We start from the raw sequence: 21,130 nt of genomic DNA on the forward strand, positions 1-21,130 counted from the left end.
CTGTGTATCAAGGGAGAAAAGAATCTCATGTCTCTCCCAAGAGGGATTATCAATTTCAGCAGCAAAACCCACAATCACAATGAACAAAGTGTGCTCAGTTCTCATAACTTTAATAGGCAGAATTTTGTAGAGCAAAGAGACAGCTGTTAAGGAGAGAGAGGCATCATAAAGGAAGGGCTTAGGGTATAATTGGTGCCCCTGCTTGCCTGGGCACCAAGCCCAGTGAAGGGAGCCCGTGGGCAGCCAGGCCCAGTGAAGGGAGTAGAGGAGTCCAGAGGATCACATTTGGTTTTTTAAAATGTAATACGTCCTCAGTCCATAAGCAGCAAATGGGATCACGTGCCCTCCCTAAGCTAGGTCTGAGAATTCTTGGGGCAAAAGAATGACGTTTCTTCTTCCCTAGGCACCACAACTCAAGTCCCTGTAAAGTCAGCAGATGCTCGGCAAAGGAAAAAGACAAGACCAGGAAACCCTGGTTAGCAAGCCAGCTCTGCCACTTACCTGCTATACGACTTTGGGCAAGAACATTTCCCCTCTCTGAACCTGTTCCTTGCCCATGAAATGAGGATATTGGATGAGAATGAAGGATTTAAACTTTGTTTCTTAGCACTAGAAACCTGTGTTTGAAAAAAAAAAATCTTACGGGGCACCTGGGCAGCTCAGTCGAGGAAGTGTCCGACTCTTGATCTCAGCTCAGGCCTTGCTCTCGGGGTTGTGCATTCAAGCCTCGCTTAAAAAAAAAAAAAAAAAAAAAAAAAAAAAAAAAAAAAACAAAAACAAAAAAAACAAAACAAAAAAAAAAAAAACTTACATAGTTCTGTCCTTTGGGGAATAGGGATGTAGAGACTAAGACACCAGATCACTTACAAACCCCACTTCTGTGAAGCCCATGTCCTTGAGTGGAAAGCCACTCAAGGAAATGATGTCTTAGGATAACTCAAGCCCTGCCATTTTTGAAAACCATGGATATTAGTGGGAACTAAAGGATTTAGCTTGGGAGAGAAAAGTTTCCTAGTACTCTGACTGGCTCACCCCATGACTCTGCCCACTCTGGACCCTGGCTTTCCCATCTAGAAGCTGGAAGCTTTGAGTTCAGTGGTCTCTGCAGTCCCTTTCAGTTTTGACAATCCAGGACACTGCCCCAGTCTGGTTATCATACATAAGACCCCTGGTGGGGAAGAGTGTATGAGGGGAAGATGTTGGGGACAACAAAAATAAGGTGATTTTCAGAGATTCTGTTTAGGGACAACCCAAGAGGCAGCTCAGGGAAAATTGAAGCTTGTGAGAGGCAATGAACCCTGAGTCATGACCATGGTTTCTATTTTAGGAAGAACAGAGCCAGGAGTTAACACAGTGTGGGATTTAATGTGTAGGATATATAAATAGATGGAAGGTTAGGTGGATGGGTGAATGGTTGGAAGGTTGAGCGGATGGATGGATGGATGGATGGATGGATGGATGGATGGATGGATGGATAGTAGCTGGATAGGTAGACAAAGGAATGGATGGGGAATGTTCATTAGAGTATTTGGATAGAGGGGGTGGGTGCATATATTTGGTAGACGAGACAGGTGCATATATTTAGGGAGATGGAAGACAGGTGAGCAAGTGGCGTAAGTAAATGGGATCTGTGAGTGGGGGAGAAGACACACAAAAAGGTAGGTGGGCATGGAGGCAGGTAGGTAAATGCCCAGGCAGTTGGATGGACAGGTGGGTTTTCCAATGTAGGAAGGCCCAGGGGATAAAATTTGATTGATCGATTTGTTCAGCTTTCTTGGCCATTTACTCCATTTTCTCTTCCATACACCCAGTTGGTCAAAGACACCTGAAACATTTACAGGGAGTTTCTCAATGTGTGGAAAATGTACCAGTGGGTCGTGCATGAAATTATTTTATGCTGTTATAAAATAATCTTAGAAGAAATCCAGACACAGCTTAAAGTAGCAGTGAATCACATAGCAAGGAAGATATTCCCTTTCACTCCTCTTTCCATAACGTCAAGAAGAAAATCCCACCTGGTGCTATTGTGTCTTTAGCACCTTGCTGATTCTTTAATCTCCCTTTTTAATAAGAGAAGGGAGACTTTGGGATCAGAGCCGTAGGCAGGTGATGGAATGTAACAATATTCCATTTTCATTAGGTTTGGTTTTACTGTCACTTTGTATATTTGACACAAATTAGGGTTGTGTTACAAAGGGTTTCCCTTGTAAATGAATGCATATACATAAAGTGAGTTGGTTGCGTGTAAAATATTGTGTGAACAGTGTTGATCACTGGGGCGAGAGATGCTGGGTACGGTGAGAAAACACTGGTTTGTAGAAGTACGATCTGGTTACGTCATTCTAGGCTTAGTGTCTGTTCCAGATCCTTCATGAGGGGAGCCTGCCTAGCCCACCACCCAGCCTCTACTGCATCTCTTCTCCCCTCCTCGCTCTGGTCCAGTCCCCCCAAATTTCTTTATCATCTTCCAACTTGCCAGGTTCCCTCTTGCTTTCCGGCTTTTGAACCGTACATCTCTCTGCCCAGAACTCACTCCTCCTCCTTCCCCTCACTTGGAGGATCCCCACTCAGCCCGAGGTCTTGCTCGGATGCGGATGCGGCTTCCTGCAGGAATCCTTTGCTCACCCTCCCACAGGTTTATGCACTGTCCCCAATGCCGCCTGCGTGCCCCTGTCAGACCCCCCCAGCCTGTGGTGGAGAAACTGCCTGGTTAGCTGCCAGGGGTGCCTACTGGGAGGGGAGCTGGTTGAGGACAGGGACTGTCCGGGTCACCCCTCACTTATCGTTGGTTTTACCGAGTGCCCATTCAAGTGCCAGGTGCTGTTCTAGCAGATACACCAGTAAAGGGGACAGAAAAAGTCCCGGTCCTCATTCAGGAGGGGGGAGTTGGACACATAGAAATAATTATTTTTTAAAAGTGTGTCTATTATATATATGATTTCAGGTTGTAATAAGCCCCTTCAATAAAGGGAAACAGAGTTAGGGAATTAAGAGGGAGAGAGAGAAGCAGTGATGGGCACAGGAGGTACTATTTTAGGTTGGGGATCAGGAAAAGCTTCTCTGAGGAGGCATCATTTGCACAGAAATTTGCAGGAAATGAGGGGAAGACGGACAATGGCAAGTGGGAGGACCTTGAGGTACCAACACACTGTGGTGTGTTTCGGGAACACCTAAGGGGCAGGAGCAGCTGGAGCAGCGTGAGCTTCCAGGAAGCCCGGACTGTGGCCCCCACTCTGCGACTTGGGGAGCCGCTGCCCGAGGAATGAGGCTGCCTTGAGCAAACAGAAGGATGCCTTCTTTGCCTGCATGTCAGCCTGCCCTGAGCCCTGCCGGAGAGGCCGCCAACATTTGTGCAGGTACTTCCTGTTAACATTTACCTTGACTGAATGTTTATTAATCGGGTCTATTAATAGACTTTTTTTTTTTTTTTTTGCCCTTCCTAAGAAATAACTCCTGGAAGAAGCATTTTCCCCTCAATTATCCTCTACTTTGCATGATGCTTCAGGTTTGTAAATTGCTTTTCTGTCCCTATTTATTGATCCATGTGCTTATTTATCCATATGGCACACAATTTAGTGAGCAGGGAACAAGACAGACTCCGCTTCTACCCCCACAAGGCATGGATCGTTGATGAGAAACAAGTCTGGGGGGCTCTGGCAGGGTCCATCTTCCCTCTCCCTTTTGGTAGCTTAGCAGAGAGCTGGCGTGGCTGGACCAGGCCAGTCCGTCAGGAGCAGCCAACATCAGCTTTGGCAATATCAGTGCTCCCACGTGCCGAGACCTTTGGGGCTCTCCCTGAGTCCTTGGGGTGCAGCTCCCGTCCACACATCCCTTGACATATTTCTTGTGACTTAAAGAAATTGCCTGCCCACTCCCCCCTCTTGACCCAACTGTGTGGGGTGTGGGGTATGTCCTTTCTCCTGGAGATTGTTGCAACGTCCAGCCCACTGGCTGTGGCGGGCCCCTCTCTGCTGGAACACCGGCCACGGTGAGGACCACGCTGAGGATGTTGAGAGTTTGAGGGGCTGCTGATGTGAAATCACTTCTCTGCCTCTCGGTTCTTCCCTGGTGATCTCAGCCTGCACGAGTGATGCTGGTGCTGTGTCCGTGCCCCCTTGCAGGACAACTCTAGCGGAAGGAGACAGGAAACAGGCGAGTGCCCTAAGTTATTCTGAGCTTTACAAAGGAGATGACCAGGCTCCCTGGGAGTAATTTAGGACTCAGACTAGGGGTGTCACAGGCTGGATTCTCTGGAGGCAGTTTAGACGGAGGCTAAATAAGCACGTAGGTGCTTATTAGGGAGTGTTCTGGGAGGGAAAGGAAACTGGAGGGGGGAAGGGGAGACCTCAGTACTGGTCCATGGACCTCAGCTGCCCCTAGGGGAGCACTGGAGGGAGGACATTCCTTCAGATTTGTCCTGAGTTGGTTGGGATGGCTGGGAGGAGTTCTTTGATCCTCTTCCCTGACAGAGGTCATTGAGCAGTTGTCAGACACAGGCAGCCCTGAATGCGGTGGTGGCCCAAGGACACAGGCTGTCTGCAGGTAGCACATGAGACCCAAGGATGCCAAGCCTTTCACTGGAGGGCGATCCTCATGGTGCATCTCACGTCCACCACAAGGAGCTTCAGGAAGACTTCCTAGAAGAGGGGGCACCTGGGGATGCAGGGGTGAGCAAGGAAAGAATAGCTGTTCAGGCAAGGGGGACCTAAAGGCAAGATGGAAAACAGGGTTAAAACAAGCTACATAACCCTTGAGAAAAACAGTCCATTGTAAGATCAAGAAACAACTTCGCTGAGGCCAGGGGACTCACCTGAAATAAGGTGACGACAAATGATAGAGCCCAGATTAGAATCGGAGCCGTGGATCCTGATCCCAGAGGCCTTCCATACCCCACTCCCATCTGGAGGCCAATCCTCGCCACTCTTTTCTCGTCTCTGAGATGGCCACTGTCATTCTTTGTTCTCACCTCCGTACCTGCGCACGCAGGCCCCACAGCTCTGCTCAGTGAAACTAATATACCCTCTAGTTCCAGCACAGATCCTGCCGTCTGAAGGGATCCTAGGTCCCGCCTGGGTTAGGTTTCAGGTCAAGGGTTGACTTTGTTTGGAAATTCGAGATCGGTCTGTGGTCACGGTCACAGTTCAGCCAAGGACAGAGGTCAGGACTGAAGTTAGGGCTGGATAATGATTGAATTTCTGACCACAGCCAAGAGTTAGTTGGGGATTAGGTTTAGAGCTAATCTATAGTAAGGACTCAACCTGGAACCAGGGTCAGGGAATGGTCTGGAATTGGGCCAGAGCTCAGCTTGGAGCTGGAGTCAAAGAACAGTTTGGAAAAAAGATCAGGGTTCAGTTTTAGAATAAGGTCAGGGCCCAGTCTGGAACCAGGACCAGCGCTCAGTCTAGGGACTAAGATCGGGGTTCAACACGGAGGTCGGGGCAAGGCTCAGCCTAGGGGCAGGTTTGGGTCTTGGCCTGGAAACAGTCAGAGTGAAGCCTTGGGCTGAGGCTCAGGGGTGTGAACTTGTGTCTGAGATGGCTGAGGACTGTCAGGCCTGACTGCCCAGCCTCACAGGCCTGGAGCCCGAGGCCTGCCCAGGGTGGGAGCAGGCAGGAGAAGCGCTGTAGGGAGTGAGGGTAGACACACCCTGCCCTCAGCCCAGCTGCAGCTCCACCCCTGCTGCAGTGCAGTGCTCCAGATCCCCTAACTCATCCACCTCCCTCTCAGCTCCCTCGGCCCAGCATTTGCAAGCATACGTGTGTGTGTGTGTGTGTGTGTGTGTGTGTGTGCGCAGTGTGTGGGAAAGAGGGATCCAGGTATGAGGCCCTTGGGGATGCCGTGGCACTGCTAAAGTCTGGTGTTTGCAGGGAACGGTCTGCACAGATCAGACGGGGCCTCAGGGAAATCAGTTAGCTCCCAGGAAGGCGCAGAGGTGGGTGCGTGGAGGAGGAGGTGGCTCAGGCTGCACTCCCCCCAGCCTATTATGAGAGCCTCAGTGTCACCAGCCTACACAAATCTGGGCCTCTGCATCAACCCGGGAGTCCTCTGGGACTGGCCCTACCCAGACCCCTGGGAGGATGACGACCAGGTGTAGAGGAAAGAGCCCTGAGCTGGATTTGGGGGGCCTGGGCGCCACTGCCTTGCTTCCCCTCTCTGAGCCATCTGTAAACTGGAGATAAAATAAAGAAGAGTGAGTATGTGAAAAGCAAGGAAACTAACAGTCAAAGAGGGGAGGGTCTGATCCTGGCTCACTCAGCCGAGTGGGGGACAGTGCGGGGGCCAGAACCCGGGCCTTTTAGCACCAAAGCCCTTACTTCTCTTGCCAACCTGGCCTCTTCTGTCTCTGAGACTCACCAACACCCTGCTCATATCCCACCCTGTGCAGGGAAGGTGGTGTAAGGGAAGGAACGGGCAGGGTGCAGGACAGACACCCCACTCGCATCTCCCTTTTCAAGCAGGGACCCCTCCCAACCAAGCCTGTGGGAGAGGCCCCAGGAACATCATGTGTGATTATGGGCATAAGAAGGTCCCTGCTAGGAGGCGAGGTTGGCATCTCCCTCTTGGGAATAGCCACTGGTAGACTTGTTCTGGGCCCACCTGAGCAGGACAGGAAAGAAGCAGAGAGAAACGGCAGGTTGGAAAGAACTGGCAATGGGACAGCCTGCATACCTGCCGTTTGCTGGGGGTCAGGAGATGTCACGGAAAGGAGCTGGGCTTGTGTCACTTCTGTTCCCTGTCCGGGAGGGCATTCTACCACTCAAGGGCTCTGAAACAGAAACCATGGAGCAGACTGTTGCAGGCAAGAGCTGGGAATGGAGGTGATGGAGGAGCTAGATAGCCACATCGGGGGACTGTGGAGGCCAGGGCTCCCATAGGACCCCCAAAGTACATACGCGGGTGCCCAGCAGAGAGCCAGCACCCAGACACCTGCCATGCTGAGGGCATCAGTGGCCAGAGGGATCAGCTCACAGGGAGGATCCTGGCCATGGTGGACAAGGAGATGGTGCTTCTTGAGCCCTGTCCCTCAGCCACTACATCTATGCCTTTAAAACAGAAATGGGGGGCAGCCCAGGTGGCTCAGCGGTTTAGTGCCACCTGCAGCCCAGGGTGTGATCCCGGAGACCCGGGATCGAGTCCCACATCGGGCTCCTTGCATGGAGCCTGCTTCTCCCTCTGCCTGTGTCTCTGCCTCTCTCTCTCTCTCTCTGTGTTTCTCATAAATAAATAAATAAATAAATAAACAAACAAATAAATAAATAAATCTTAAAAAAAAAAAAAGAAATGGGGAGGGGGGCACCTGGGTGGCTCAGTTGGTTAAGCATCTGCATCAGCTCAGGTCTTGATCTCAGGGTTCTGGCACTGCACCCCCCAGCTCATGCTCTCTCTCTCTCTCTCTCTCTCTCTCTCTCTCTCTCTCTCTCTCTTTCTTTCTCAAATTAAAAAAAAAGGAAAAACAACCCAAACCAGAGAGGGGGAACGAAGCCCCTGCTACAACACGAACACACGTCAAAACCATTATGCTGAGCAAAACAAGTCAGATGCAAAAGGCCACATATTTTACAATTCCATATATATGAAACGTCCAGAACAGGCAAATCCACAGATGGAATGTAGATTGGCAGTTGGCTAAGCTGGGTGGCCGGTAGTGGAGGATGGGGTGGAGGGCTGCCTGCTTTCTTTCTTTCTTTCTTTCTTTCTTTCTTTCTTTCTTTCTTTCTTTCTTTCTTTCTTTCTTTCTGTGGAGGGTTTCTACTGGAGAGGGGATTTCTTTCTGGGGTGATGAAAACATTCGAAAGCAGATCGTAATGCTGATGGCACAACCCTGTGGCTATACTAAAACCCATCCACGTGTGCACTTTAAATGGGGGAATTGTACGTTATGTGAATTATATCTCAATACTGCTGTTATTTAAAAATGGAGGTGCATTTATTTGGAGGTGACAAAAACGTTCTGGAGATGGACAGTGGTGATGGCTCCACAACACTGAGTGTGCTTAATGCTACGGGGCTGTACACTCACACGTGGCTAAGATGATACATTTTATGTCATGTATATTGGACCACAACTTAAAAAAATATAAAAATTTAAATTTAAATTTGAAAATAAAGGAAGGGGGGGAGGTATCCCAGAACAAGACTATGTACTCCCAGATACTCCAAGATCCTAGAGACCAGAGAACCCACGCTGCACACACACACACACACACACTCACACACACTCACACACACACATGCCAAGCCCCACAAGTCTGTCATTGGGAGACAAAGGAAGGGAAAGCTTTGAATTGCCCCTGGGATTAGGATCTCAAACAGATGGCTGTGTAATAACAGTGTGACCGTGACACCCTGGGATCTGCCACTGAACAGTTGGGGCCAGTGACTGGAGAAAAATGAAAACGTTTCCTGTTAATACCCTTATACTCAGGGAGCTCATTAAACTGGCTACAGATGCTCAATGTCAGCTCCCCACGGAGCATATACTCCTTGAAGGTGGGGACCACTGGGTCTGGCTCGTGCCCGGGGCCCAGCACAGAGCAGGACACATCACGGGTCTTCAGTCAACGTCTGGGGAAAGAATGAAGAGCCTCCCCCATTAGAGAAGACACTGAGGCCTGGGGAGGCCTTGGCCCTGCCTGGGACCACACAGCCAGGGAAATGTGGTGGCCAGGACCAGAACTCAGATTTCATGTCCTGTGGCCCAGGCCCATGATGAGCTGGATTCCATGGACAGCCGCTCCTCCAGCTGTGCACATCTGTTGGCCTCAGTGGGATGAGGCAATCACCCAGGAGCCTGGCCAAGGACTCAAACATACAGGACAGAACAACAGAAGCACTTCCAATGGGTGGGGTTGGCCCAGTGCAGAGCCTGGGGCCCCACAGGGCCACCTCCTCCTGCCTGGCTCTGCATTCCCGAGGCCCCACCTCATGCTGTCACCCTAATTCCTCCTGTCTGGGAGGCGGGAGTCCTGGGATACTGTCCTGGTCAGTTGCTCTCTGAGGGATGAACTCAGGAGGTCCCTGCCCCTCTCTGGGCCTCAGTCTCCCCTTTGAGGAGGTAATCAGGTTCCATCTGGTTCTGTTGGTTCCAATCTGGATGGCTTTGCAGCAGACTGACCTCTCAGAACACTCAGCCCTGCCTAGTCTGAGGGAAGAGACATCCCGCCCTTAGATGCCCCAGTCCAGCCCTGCACACACAACCTCCTGATATGCTGAAAGATGTGGCATGCCCCTCGAAGGATCCCCCCGTTTGAGGAGGGACCTCAGATTCAGAAACTCCTAGTCTGGTGGGAGAGACCTGGGCCACCAGCAGGAGGTCCCTGTGTCAATACTTGGGCTCTGGCTGGCTTCTTTTTTTTTTTTTTAAAGATGTAGTTATTTGTTGGTTTATTTCTTTATTTAGAAAGAGTGCAAGCAGGGGGAGGGGCAGAGAGAGAGAGAGAGACTCTCCAGCAGACTGCGAGCTGAGCACCAAGGCCAATGCGGGGCTCCATCCCACGGCCCTGACATCATGACCTGAGCTGAAATCAAGAGTCGGACGCTTCACCAGCGGGGTCACCCAGACGCCCCTTCTATTTCTCAGGTACCCTGTCCTCTTCCCACTCCAAGGCTTAGGGACTCAGAATGCAGGGTCTCTCTCTCTCTCAGCTTACACAGCAGCGGGTGCCAGCTTCACGACAGACTGCCCCTGTGCTGACACCTGTCAGAAAACACGTGCTCCGGATATGCCATTTGCTTTGTGAGACAAGCTCAATGGCTCAGCTGCGTCTGTCACAGTCCCCGGGATGGCGCCACCCTGGTCCAGGACCTGGCCCAGGCAGGCCAACAGCAGCAGTGTCTAGAATCAGGAAGGGCTCAGACGGGACAGGCTCTTGCTGCCTGCGCGAGACCCAAAGACCGCGGCTGGCCTCAATTCCGGACAACCCCTCGGGAAGCCTGGCTCCGAGCCGGCTGGCACCCGTGGTGCACAGCCTGGTCCTCACGGGACACCCCCCCCAAAAAAAATGTCTGGGTTTCTTACTGATGAAGAAACTCCGAGCTCGGTTCCCCAGCTGTACAACGTGGTTGATAAAAGTAACGCCCTTGCAAAGAGAATTGCGAGTGATTACATGGAGGAGAGGCAGGCAAATGTGAGCCCGGGGGGGGGGGGGGGGGGGGGGGGCAGCCCGGGTGGCTCAGCGGTTTAGCGTCGCCTTCAGCCGTGATCGAGTCCCACGTCGGGCTCCCTGCATGGAGCCTGCTTCTCCCTCTGCCTGTGTCTCTGCCTCTCTCTCTCTCTCTCTCTCTGTGTCTCTAATAAACAAATAAAATCTTAAAAAAAAAAATGTTAGCCCGGTGCCTAGCCAAGGGCAGCCTCTGCTGTCTGCGGGGCTTTCTGGTTTATCCCCCCTGCTCAGCATGCAAACCCTTTTCTTGTTTGTGGGACTGAGTCCTGGGGTGAGCCTCCCGGGGAGGCAGCTGGCCTCCCAGTGCCGAGGCTGAGCCTCGCGGGGTGGGCCAGGAGCGCGCCTGGGGCTCAGCTCGATGGGCCCGGAGGGAGGCTGCCCCGCCTTCAGGGACGCCCGCGGGGGTGCAGAGGGCAGTGGAGGTCATGCACGTGGGACGGCAGCTGGGCCCAGGCCGTGACGCTCAGTGGTGGCGGCCCGACAGCGGCACCAGAGGCGCACACGTCCTCTAGGGAACCCCCGACGCGTCCTGGGCTGCCAGCCGCCTGCCACATCGGCCCTTCCGGGGGCCGCCTTGGCTCCTCCAACAGGCTCCTGTCCTGCTTCCATTAGTGAGCGTCAGTTTCCATTGTTTTCAACCAGGGAACCTGACTGGTTTGGAGATTGGTCTGAGGGGGTGGGTTTCAGACAACACACCCTCAGGGAAATGGGGGAAATAATTATCTGGTCTAGCCAGGGGCTGAAGGTAGCGAAAATCCAGTTAGTATCCAGGGATGGGAGTCTAGCAGGCTGTGGTATGTAGTGGTGAAACAGCTAATTAAATTAAATTAATGAATTACATTATGGCCTGTGGCCATCTGGAAAAAAGTGCCATTGAAGGCAAAGCTTGGAGGGCCTGAATTGCTGCTGCCACTGAACACATGAATGGCACGAAGATTTTAAAGATCGGGTGGCTGCTTCCATGACGCTGGACAATTAAAAGAATAACAGCTTTAATCCCTAAATTCTTGGCTCAAGGCATGGACTGGAGCCTAGGAACTTTTTTACAGCTGAGCTAGAAATTCTCTTATCTTTTACTGCAGCAGGATTAAGTTGGAGGAAAACTAAATGCAAACGTGATCCTTTGCGTTGCCAAATTTACGCTGGCGGCTGAGCTCCCAGCCTCCTCTTCCTCCGCTGCATTAATGCTCATAGGTCAAGGCTGCTCCTGGGTCCTCTTCGCTTCTCACTCCGCAGCCTGCAGCCCGTGGGGGTGCATTTGGCTGCAAGTAACTGAACACCCAGGGTAGGTGGGTCCCCGGGCGGGGCACAGCTCCCCGCAGCGCCCAGTGCCCGCAGAGGTGCCACTGCTTTTCTCGCAGCTCCACCTTCCTCAGGGCCGGATGGCTTATGCTGGCTTGCAAGAGCTGTGTGCGCTCTACCCGCCTTCGGTGGGGCCCTGTTGGCACCCTGAAACTGACCACAGGGATCCCCGGGTGGCGCAGCGGTTTAGCGTCTGCCTTTGGCCCAGGGCGTGATCCTGGAGTCCCGGGATCTAGTCCCATGTCGGGCTCCCTGCATGGAGCCTGCTTCTCCCTCTGCCTGTGTCTCTGAGTCTCTCTCTGTGTCTCTCATGAATAAATAAATAAATAAATAAAATCTTAAAAAAAAAAAGTAAAGAAATTGACCACAGAGGGGATATTTACACGATTGAAATCAGCAAATGCTACAAGTCAGCACCTTCTTTCTCTAAGTTAGAGGTGGTATGCGGGCACACAACTGGCTTCCTGCTAGGTCTGATCCCTTAAGGGGTGGCAGTGGGGCCACCTGCTTCTTTGTGTATGTGCCAAAGAGGGACAAGGGGAGTGACACGAGGGAGAGGGGGAGGATCTCTCTCCCCTGACCATGGAACCAGGTTGGCTTTGCAGCCTCACTGGGCGCCAGCAGCAGGCGGCAGCTATGACCCCGCCGGCTGAGTCTCAGCAGACCCTCTGTGGAGCTGGAGTGTGGGGTCAGCTGCCCTGAAGAGCATGTGCTGTGGGGAGGGCAGATCTCTGAACAAAATGAGTCCTTCGGGGAATGAGGAAAAGAGAGAATGGGGAGCACGAGTACCCACCACATCCTCTTAGGGTGCCCCCCACCCCTCACCCTGTGGCTTCACTGGCCACTACGAGGGCTAGTCCGGCCCAGACTCATGTAACTCATCACCACTGGGCATCTCCGCTTGGACAGTGACAGCAACGATGCCACCAGCCGAAGCACACAGCGTTGGCCATGCGCCTACCGGCCGCTGTTCTGAGTGCTTTACACGTATCATCAGCTCATCTAACCGCAGAGGAGCCTTTATGGGGTAGGTGCCATTGTCGCCCCACCCACAGAGGAGGAAAACGAGGCTCAGGGGGATGGCATAACTTGCCAGGGGCCACAGTGGTGGCACTGGGATGGGGAACCAGCTACCCGGCTCCAGGTCCTGGCTCCAGAACTCCACCCCGCCCGCCCGCCCGCCCCGCAGCAGCCTCGAGCTCATGGCCTTCTCTCCAAACCTGCTTAGAGCCCTTCCCCTCCTTGTCAACTCCAAGTCAAGGTCCAGGTGTCGCCAAAGCCATCCCTGTTCTGGAAAGCTTTTCTAACCCCACGCCGGGCTAACACCCTCTCTGCGGCTGGCACAGTGACCTCTGCCTCCCGGTCCCAGCCCCGGGCACTGGGCCTGTAACTGTGGCTTCTTGTCTGTTTCCCTGGAAGGCAGGAAATGGGTGCTGCGCGGCCCCAGGTCCCCACATGCCCCGGCCTCAGCGCAGACCTGGCGCCCAGTGCGCGCCTCCCCCGCGGCCCGGTCCCTTCCCTACTTCGCAGGCAGGTGTCCCCAACGCCCTGCGGCCTCCCCCTCCCCGCCGGGCTACTTCACACGCTCAGCACGGATTTCCCCACCTCCGCTCCTCAGCCTCCTTCCTGCTTTACTCTTTTATTAAGATTCTAATTAAATAATTCTAATGAAATGTAATGAGCTGAATCGACAAACTTACTGCGATAAAACAGCATTCGAGACATTCTCCTGCTCTTTCCTGGGCGGCGGAGGCTGGGTGGCCCCGGGGCCTACTGCGGGGAGGGTGGGGTGGGCGGCCTGGCACCGACCCAGGCGCGCAGGACATCACCGACGGGTCCCCCTGCCCAGCCGAGGCCTCCCCGACTGAGCCACCAGCGGGCGCCACCCTGTCTGTCCTAAGACCCCGAGCCCTGGCCCGGACCCCGCCAGCCGGCCCTCTTCCAGCCTGCGCCCCAAGCCAGCCCCCCAAGCCTCCGCCTCATGGCCCCACATGGTCTTCTCCACACCAGGGGGGCAACTGAGGCTCCAGACCCATTCATCGGGGTGTGCTAAGCGCATGGACATCTGTGGCCCCTTCAGCCCCGCTCTCTGAAGAGGAAGAAAGGCCCGGGCCTGCGTGTGGCCCCTGTCTCCGGCGTGGCCTCAGACGAGTTTCATCCCTCCTCTGGGCCGCAGCCCAGTTCCTGCCAAACTTCAGGCTGATGCTGGCGTGAGGGCGCCGGTGACAGGGAGACAGCGCCCGTGTGCTGAGTTGGGCCTGGCCTCAAACCCTGGCCCTTCCTGCCTCCGTGACCCGAGGCAAGTCAGTTCATCTCTCTGAGCCTGTCTCCTCCTCTGTAGGAGGGGACCAACGTCACCTACTCTGCAGAGCTGTCGTGGAAATTACATTAAAACAAAAATAAGAGGATCCCTGGGTGGCTCAGCGGTTGAGCCCCTGCCTTCAGCCCAGGGCATGATCCTGGAGTCCTGGGATCGAGTCCCACGTCGGGCTCCCTGCATGGAGCCTGCTTCTCCCTCTGCCTGGGTCTCTGCCCCTCTCTCTCTGTCGCTCATAAATAAATAAATAAAATATTTTAAAAAAATGTTTAAAAAAGGGCAGCCCTGGTGGTGCAGCGGTTTGGCGCCACCTGCGGCCCAGGGCATGATCCTGGAGTCCTGGGATCGAGTCCCACGTCGGGCTCCCTGCATGGAGCTTCTGCATGCTTCTCCCTCTGCCTGTGTCTCTGCCTCTCTCTCTGTCTCTGTGTGTCTCTCATGAATAAATAAATAAAATCTTAAAAAAAAAAAAAGGCACAGACTAAGTACTTGATAAATCATGACCACGGATTATCCCAATCCATGTTCCCTTCCCCATAGCAACCCTGGGGACTGAGAGCTGAGGTGGGGGCGTTAGAGCTTCCAGAATCTTCCAAACCTGACGCCCCCTTGCCTTCCCACTGTGGGTTAGACCAGAGCAATTGGCCAGTGTGGAGACACAGTGTCCTGGTGGCCTCAGGCGGGACTGTACATCCTCCACCTCCAGGCCCTGCCCAGGTGCAGCCCCCACACCTGCGAGCTCCCTCCGCACCTGATCTCACAACGTCCCTGCAGAGAAGGCAGAGATCCACCTGGTCCTGTTCCACAGACAAAGAATCAGGCTCAGGAAGGAGGACAGTGTTTTGCTCAAGGCCTGGAACCCAGGACCCCAATGAACCACTAACTGCCATGTCCCCCTCCAAGCGCCACATGGCCCAGGCCTTGAGACCCAACAGCCCTGGAGGCAGGTGGGGGTGCGGAGGAGGCTGGAAGAGTCCGCAGAGCAAAGCTGAGGAGCGGGGCCCTGGCTCCTGGGCTGTTCCGGGCACACCCGGCCCCGGCTCGGCTGCAGGCAGAGCAACACTGACCTGGGTTCGAGTCCGACACTGCACTCAGTTGATGTGTCACCACGGATGGCACCTCGAGACGGGGGATAGAGGGAGGGGGGTAAGGTGTGTGATCCTGACACGAAAACAGAAGGCATGTGGGTACGCGGTCACTGTGGATGCTCCCGGGGCTGCTCTAGCAAAGCACAGCAAACTCGGTTATTTAGAACAGAAATGTAATGTCTCATGGTTCCGGAGGCCAGAAGACCGTGCTCCCTCTGTCGCCTGCAGGGGAAGGATGGTGACTGCCCTGGAGGTCCCCAGGACATGGCATCACGTCTCCGGTCGTCATGCGGCACTGTCCCCGGGGCTCCTCCCTCAGTCCTTTGTGCCTGTCCTGTCCTGTCCAGATGCCCCTTTCATGTCAGTCACAGTCGATCAGAGCCCACCCACGTGACCTTGTTTAAATTCGATTACTTCTGTGAAGACTCTAGCTCCCGATCAGGCCACAATCTGGAGTGGGGGTTGGAGCTTCCACGTATCTTTCTGGGAGGACGCACGTCAACTCATAACGGGATGCGAGGCTCTTTTGTGCACATCTGATCCTGACAGGCGGGCCAAGCTGTGTCCTCGTGTCAGCTGAGGACACATGGAGGCTCGGGGAGGGGAAGTGACCAGTACAAGGTCACACAGCCCAGGAGTCATGGAGCTGGGATCGGAACTGCGGTCCCCTGAGTCTGGTGCTTTTCCACTCCCCTCTTTAAATTTAAAATGAGAAAAGAGAGTCCGGAGCTTTCCTTCGGGGTCAGCAATTGGATCCTGAGTAGCCATTTGGCAACAATAATAACACCACTGACCAAACACCGACCAGGAGTCAGGCACCCTGCTTTCTTTTTTTTTTTTTTTTTTAATTTTTATTTATTTATGATAGTCACACAGAGAGAAAGAGAGAGAGGCAGAGACACAGGCAGAGGGAGAAGCAGGCTCCATGCACCGGGAGCCCGACGTGGGATTCGATCCCGGGTCTCCAGGATCGCGCCCTGGGCCAAAGGCAGGCGCCAAACCGCTGCGCCACCCAGGGATCCCAGGCACCCTGCTTTCTACTCATCGTCTCACACTGTTGCCTTTACAGCCAGACTTCCCGGCCCAAACCCTGGCTCTGCCCATTCCCAGCTGAGTGACAGGGCAAGTAACTTCACCTCCCCGGGCCTCAGTTTCCTCTTCTGTAAAATGGGGACAGTAGCCATTGCAGAGGATTAGTGTAAGGACCAAATGAGGTGCTCCATGGAAACCCCCTAGCACAGTGCCTGGCACACAGTGATGCTCACTTAAGCTCCAGAATAACACCAGGAGGTGGGTCCCCCCCTTAATCTGCAGATGGGGTCACTGACCGAGGGTATGAAGTAGGAAGTGGCAGAAATGGGGTTTGAGGGGCACCTGGATGGCTCAGTCAGTGGAGCATCTGCCTTCAGCTCAGGTCATGATCCCAGGATCCTGGGATGGAGCCCCATGTCAGGGTCCCTGCTCAGCGGAGTCTGCTTTTCCCTCTCCCTCTGGTCCTCCCCCCTCTGTGTACTCTCTCTCTCAAATAAATAAATGTTAAAATAAGTAAATAAATAGAAAAGAAATGGGGTTTGAACCCAGGTCCCTCTGACTCTGGGCCCTTTCCACGGTACTAAAGACCAGGCTTCTCCTGAAGGCTCAGGCTCAGGAATCTGGCTGTTACTGAAGGCTGGCAGGGCCCCAACAGCACACCATCTTCCTAACTAGGTGGAGAGAGCCCTGATCCAACGGGGTCACCGTGGAGCGAGGGGGTCTCTGGGTTTAAATCACTGTGGCTGGGAGTCCTCCCTGCTTCAGCTGTCAGAGACCCCCCAGGGGACAGACCCTCTGTCCCCAAGAAGCACACATACACTCTGCGGGGTCCCAGGGGCCACCTGTTTTGCTTCACTATAAAAACTAGAGCTGAGCTCTGTGGAATGCCAAGCAAGCCAGGGTCCCAGTGACTGAGCCCAAATCCGAGACCTTCCCCACTGCTGCCCCCTACAGACAAGCAGGGATCCACACATATGCGCAAAGGAATACACTTGCGCCCTCACCCCTGAACTCCCACCTTCCCAGGCTCATGTTCAGGGATGTGCCCCTGGGACGCGCGCGCACACACACACACACACACACACACACACGCGCGCGCGCGCAGACCCGCTGAGCCAACATGCACTCGCTCCGCACTCCCCAGGTCAGGACACCGTGTGCCTTGAGACGCTCGCTGCACCACAGCCCGGTGGCTGGCAGGGACTTAGAGATGCAAGCCCCGCCCATCAGGTCAGGACGCACCAACTCCGGCCCCAGACCCGCGGCAACCCGCAGTGTCACTGACGCCCAGATCTGGGTCCCTGACCAGGCGCATGGTGGTGTCCTCCTGCTGGAAACCAGAGAGGGAGGAAATGCTGTTCCCTTTTCAGGCTTCCGCTTGCACTTTCCTAGCCCGAGCCTGCTTCTCTCGGGCCGACCTCGAGGACTGCGGTTCCCTCCCTGCCCCCCCGGTCTGGGCGTCCACCCTTCCCCCATCTCTCTGCAGGCTGGCTCTCTCCGCACAGAACCTTCTGACGTCTTGCTCAGAAGCCGGTCCAAGGCCTCTGCCGTGGCCGAGCTCTCAGACCTGCTCTCAGACCTGCTTCCCAGCTCTGCTCTCCCGCCTCTGATCCTGCCCCTCCTGGTCCCCACATCCCAGGCAGCTGCCGACCTCGGGGTTTCGCACTTGCTTCGACGCTGACACTCTTTCCTCGAAGAGCCCTGTGTCCGCCTCCCTCCTTCCTGTGGGGTCCCTGCCCGCCTGCGTACAACAGCACCGCCCACCCTGTAGCTCTGTCCCCTTCCCCGGCTTTTTTTCCTTCATGGCACTCAGCACGGGCGGGGGAGGATGTCTCAGTATCCCCTCTCCCACAGAGGAATGTCAGCTCCACGAGGATGGGACGTTTGTCATCGTTTCCTGCCATGTTCCAACCACCTAGAGCCCTGCCTGGCATATGGTGGGTGATCAATCAGTGTGTGTTGAAGGAGGAAGCCTTGATCCCTGAAAGCTCCGAGGGCGGGCTCCTCCCCGACAGCCCTGGGGCACAGTCCCGGTTCTGTCATTTATCAGGTCACTTTGCCTCTCCCAGTCTGGCTCTCACAGGACTCTCCTGAGGATTAGGATGCGACCTGGCAGGTGGTGGGTGTGGCAGGGAGGTTTGCTCTGGACTGTCCCCCGCCCCCTCACCAGAGTGCAGGGTGGGGCATCCAGAGGGTCTGGTGGCCCTTCTCTTCCGTGTCCTCTTGTGTCTCAGGGCTAGAGGCCTATTAACCACATTCCCACCTCCCTCGTGGGCAGACTCCCCAGCAGCCTCTGCCTATGAGGCCTGGTCACATGGGAGCTGTAGGAGCGTGCGCCCCGCGATCCCCGGCCCTGAATTCCCTCAACCCCAACCTCCGCTGAGTCCCCGAAGCTTTGCAGGGCCCCCCTTCCCTCCCCTAGCTCTGCCAGTAGTTCTGGGAACTGAATCTCTTTATCAAGGGATTTATTTCCTACTCAAAACTGCTACGGTGGAATGCTTCCTTGACCGAATCCCAAATGGACAAGAGTCTCCAGAGTTTTCCCAGAGGGCACACTTCGCGGTGGGGACAAGCCGGAGTGCGTGCTGGAGCGGCATCAGGGTAGAAGCTGGTGGGACAGGACTCATCTCCTCCCAAACTTTGCCACCGGGAAAGGGGGGTAGGCCTCTCCCTGGGGGTGAAGCCGGCCCCACGCCTGCCCCGCCCCGCCCCCCCACAGAGCAGGGTGACCAGGACGCGAGGGCGGCCCCGGCGGCTGGGGTTCTCGGCACCCTACGGATATGAAGTATCTGTTGGCTCATCCCCTCCTCACGACGCCCCAGCTTGGACTACACCGGCATCGGCCTACTTACCCCGGGAGGAAACCCAGGCCCAGACTAGGAAGTCAGGTGCGCAGCTCAGTGGCACAGCTGCTCTTGGTCATTCCGCGCCTTGGGGTTCACCAGACCCCTTCTCCAGCCCTTCTTGCAATCCTTTCCACTTCCCACGAGCCCTCGGACCCCAAGCTCCTGGCCCTTTGCAGCAAGTGCGGGGAAGGGACTTCGCTTTCCCTCCGTCTGGGGTGGAGGACGGAGCACGGGGCCCGTGGAGAAAACGATGGCTGGAATCGCAGCCCCGCTTACCTGCCCACACAACCTGGGGGCGTCCTGTCCCCCGGGGCCTCGGCGTCCCAGCTGTAGACAGTGGGTGGGCGCAGGACCACTAGGGGCTCTTCTGACACTAACATTCTAGAATCCTGCTTTAAAGACATTTTGAGGGGGGTCCCTGGGCGGGGGGCTCAGTGGTTTGGCGCCTGCCTACGGCCCAGGGCATGATCTTGGGGTCCCGGGATCGAGTTCCCCATCGGGCTCCCTGCATGGAGCCTGCTTCTCCCTCTGCCTGTGTCTCTGCCTCTGTGTGTCTCTCATGAGTAAATAAATAAAATATTAAAAAAAAAATAAAAAAATAAAGGCATTTTGAAAACTAAGATCTTTGGTCAGGGCAGAGAAGTAAGACCACACGTTTTACCGAACCTGGCTGGGCCGTGTGGCGGAGACCTAGAGCACCAAGCCCAGGGGAACCGGGGGAGTTTGCCATAGGATGGGTTTGCCCCAGGACACATGCCCTGCAAAGGGGAACATCGTGCCACAGAGGCTGGTCTTGCCTACTGACCCGGGTGCTCTCGGCGGGTTCTCAGCTGACTTCAGCCACTGACGGCCGCCCTGTGCCAGGTGCACGCTGGGCCCTGGGGTCACAGGCGTCTCAAACACAGGCCCTGGCGGCCCAGAGCTCAGGGAAACGAGAGCAGTCTCCAACCTCTGTACTCTCCCTTGCTGGCTTCCTCAGCTCGGACTTCCAACGTGCCCCTGGTGTGATGCAAACCTACCTCGTGCCCGGCTCTCCAGGGCACCGTGACCCACAACCCCTGGGCTGCAAAGAGATCAGGACAGGCCCTCAAGGTCCCACCCCATGCGGGAGCTCAGCAGGTGCAATCAGAATTGTTGCTTGGCAACCGGGACTTGTGACACAGCTCACATCTGTCCTGGCTGGAAGCAAAGGCGCCAACCTGATCCAGCACCTATGTGCTGGGTGCTCAGCTCAGCTCCTAAGCAAGCGGGGTATGTCCAAATGTCCCAAGTGACACACAGAGGCAGAGCCATGCCTGGACAGTGGAGAACACACAGGCTTTGAATGCCAGGCCTGCCTCTTACCATCTGTGGGAGGCTGGCAGGTCACATAAGCTCTGTGAGTCTCAATTTCATGGTCTCTAAAATGGGCCTATAATGCCTACTAGCGCAGTCACTGTGCAGCAGCTTCAACTAGCTAACGTGCAGGTGCTGCCAGTGTCCCGGAGATGTGTTCCCCTTCCGGCACCTCTGAGGCTGCCATTCACCACCAGCAACACAGAGTCCACCCCCACAGGAAACCTTGCCTCTCTGAGAGACCCTAAAGCTCTACTCTGGCCACCCCTTCCTTGCTTGCCACAGGCTGGGCCATGTCTACTGGGGGCAACCCAGGGCACTGATGGGGTACCTGCCCTTCCAAGACCTCAATTGGGCATGTCCAGAGCAGCAGCCCCAAAGAGCAGCTTCCTAGTTAGGGGCTGGTAAGGATGTGTTTGGAGCAGTCTGGAAGATGGCCTCTGCTTTAGGTGCCTCGTGTGGCCCAGGCTCTGCTACTCTGCCCAGGGAGACATCCAAAAGCCAGCAGCTCTCATCTCTCCCATGGGCAGCACAGCTCGGATTTGTCCTTCACTCGAGTGGTTAGTGCTATGGAAATAAAGAAGCACTGGAGTCACACAGACTGGGGTTTGAATCCCAGGTTTGCTCCTTATCAGCTGTAAGATTTAGTCAATTCACTCACCCTCCCTGACCCTCCGTTGTCTCATCTTGAAAATGGGCCTAGGACCACCCACCTCCTAACACAGTTGTTAAACTATTATCACCGGTATTAGGTGTGAAGGACCTAACAGGGCCTGGCATGTATTAAGCACTAGAGAAAGGTCCACGTCCTAACCAATGAACAGGCCACCTGTTGTGATCCATATCCGTGGGGTGGGAGGAGGAGGAAGGCCAGACCCCAAGCCAGAACCCAGGGCACAGAATCCACCCCGATGCCCTCTCTGGGCTTGCTGAGAAGTCCTCAGAGAGATTTCAATGGGATGGTGTCTCCTCCTGGGAGAGAAGACCTCAACATCCACCCAGTGAAGCTGAAGGTCACGTCAAATCTGAAAGGCGACTTTGTTCTTC

The 21,130-nt window shown here is 54.9% G+C and overlaps 1 long non-coding RNA gene across 1 annotated transcript; it reads right to left on the reverse strand.

The window, feature by feature from the left end:
• Nucleotides 1-2,125: 2,125 nt before the first annotated feature.
• On the reverse strand, nt 2,126-6,135 carry LOC140634168 (uncharacterized). Its single transcript, XR_012031685.1, has 2 exons — nt 4,811-6,135; nt 2,126-4,705 (listed from the first exon to the last, which is right to left on the reverse strand). It is a non-coding gene; the product is annotated as an uncharacterized lncRNA (long non-coding RNA).
• Between the last annotated feature and the right edge of the window lie 14,995 nt (nt 6,136-21,130).

This window comes from Canis lupus, chromosome 5 (genome assembly GCF_048164855.1).
Source record: "Canis lupus baileyi chromosome 5, mCanLup2.hap1, whole genome shotgun sequence".
NCBI classification, from domain to species: Eukaryota; Metazoa; Chordata; class Mammalia; order Carnivora; family Canidae; genus Canis; species Canis lupus.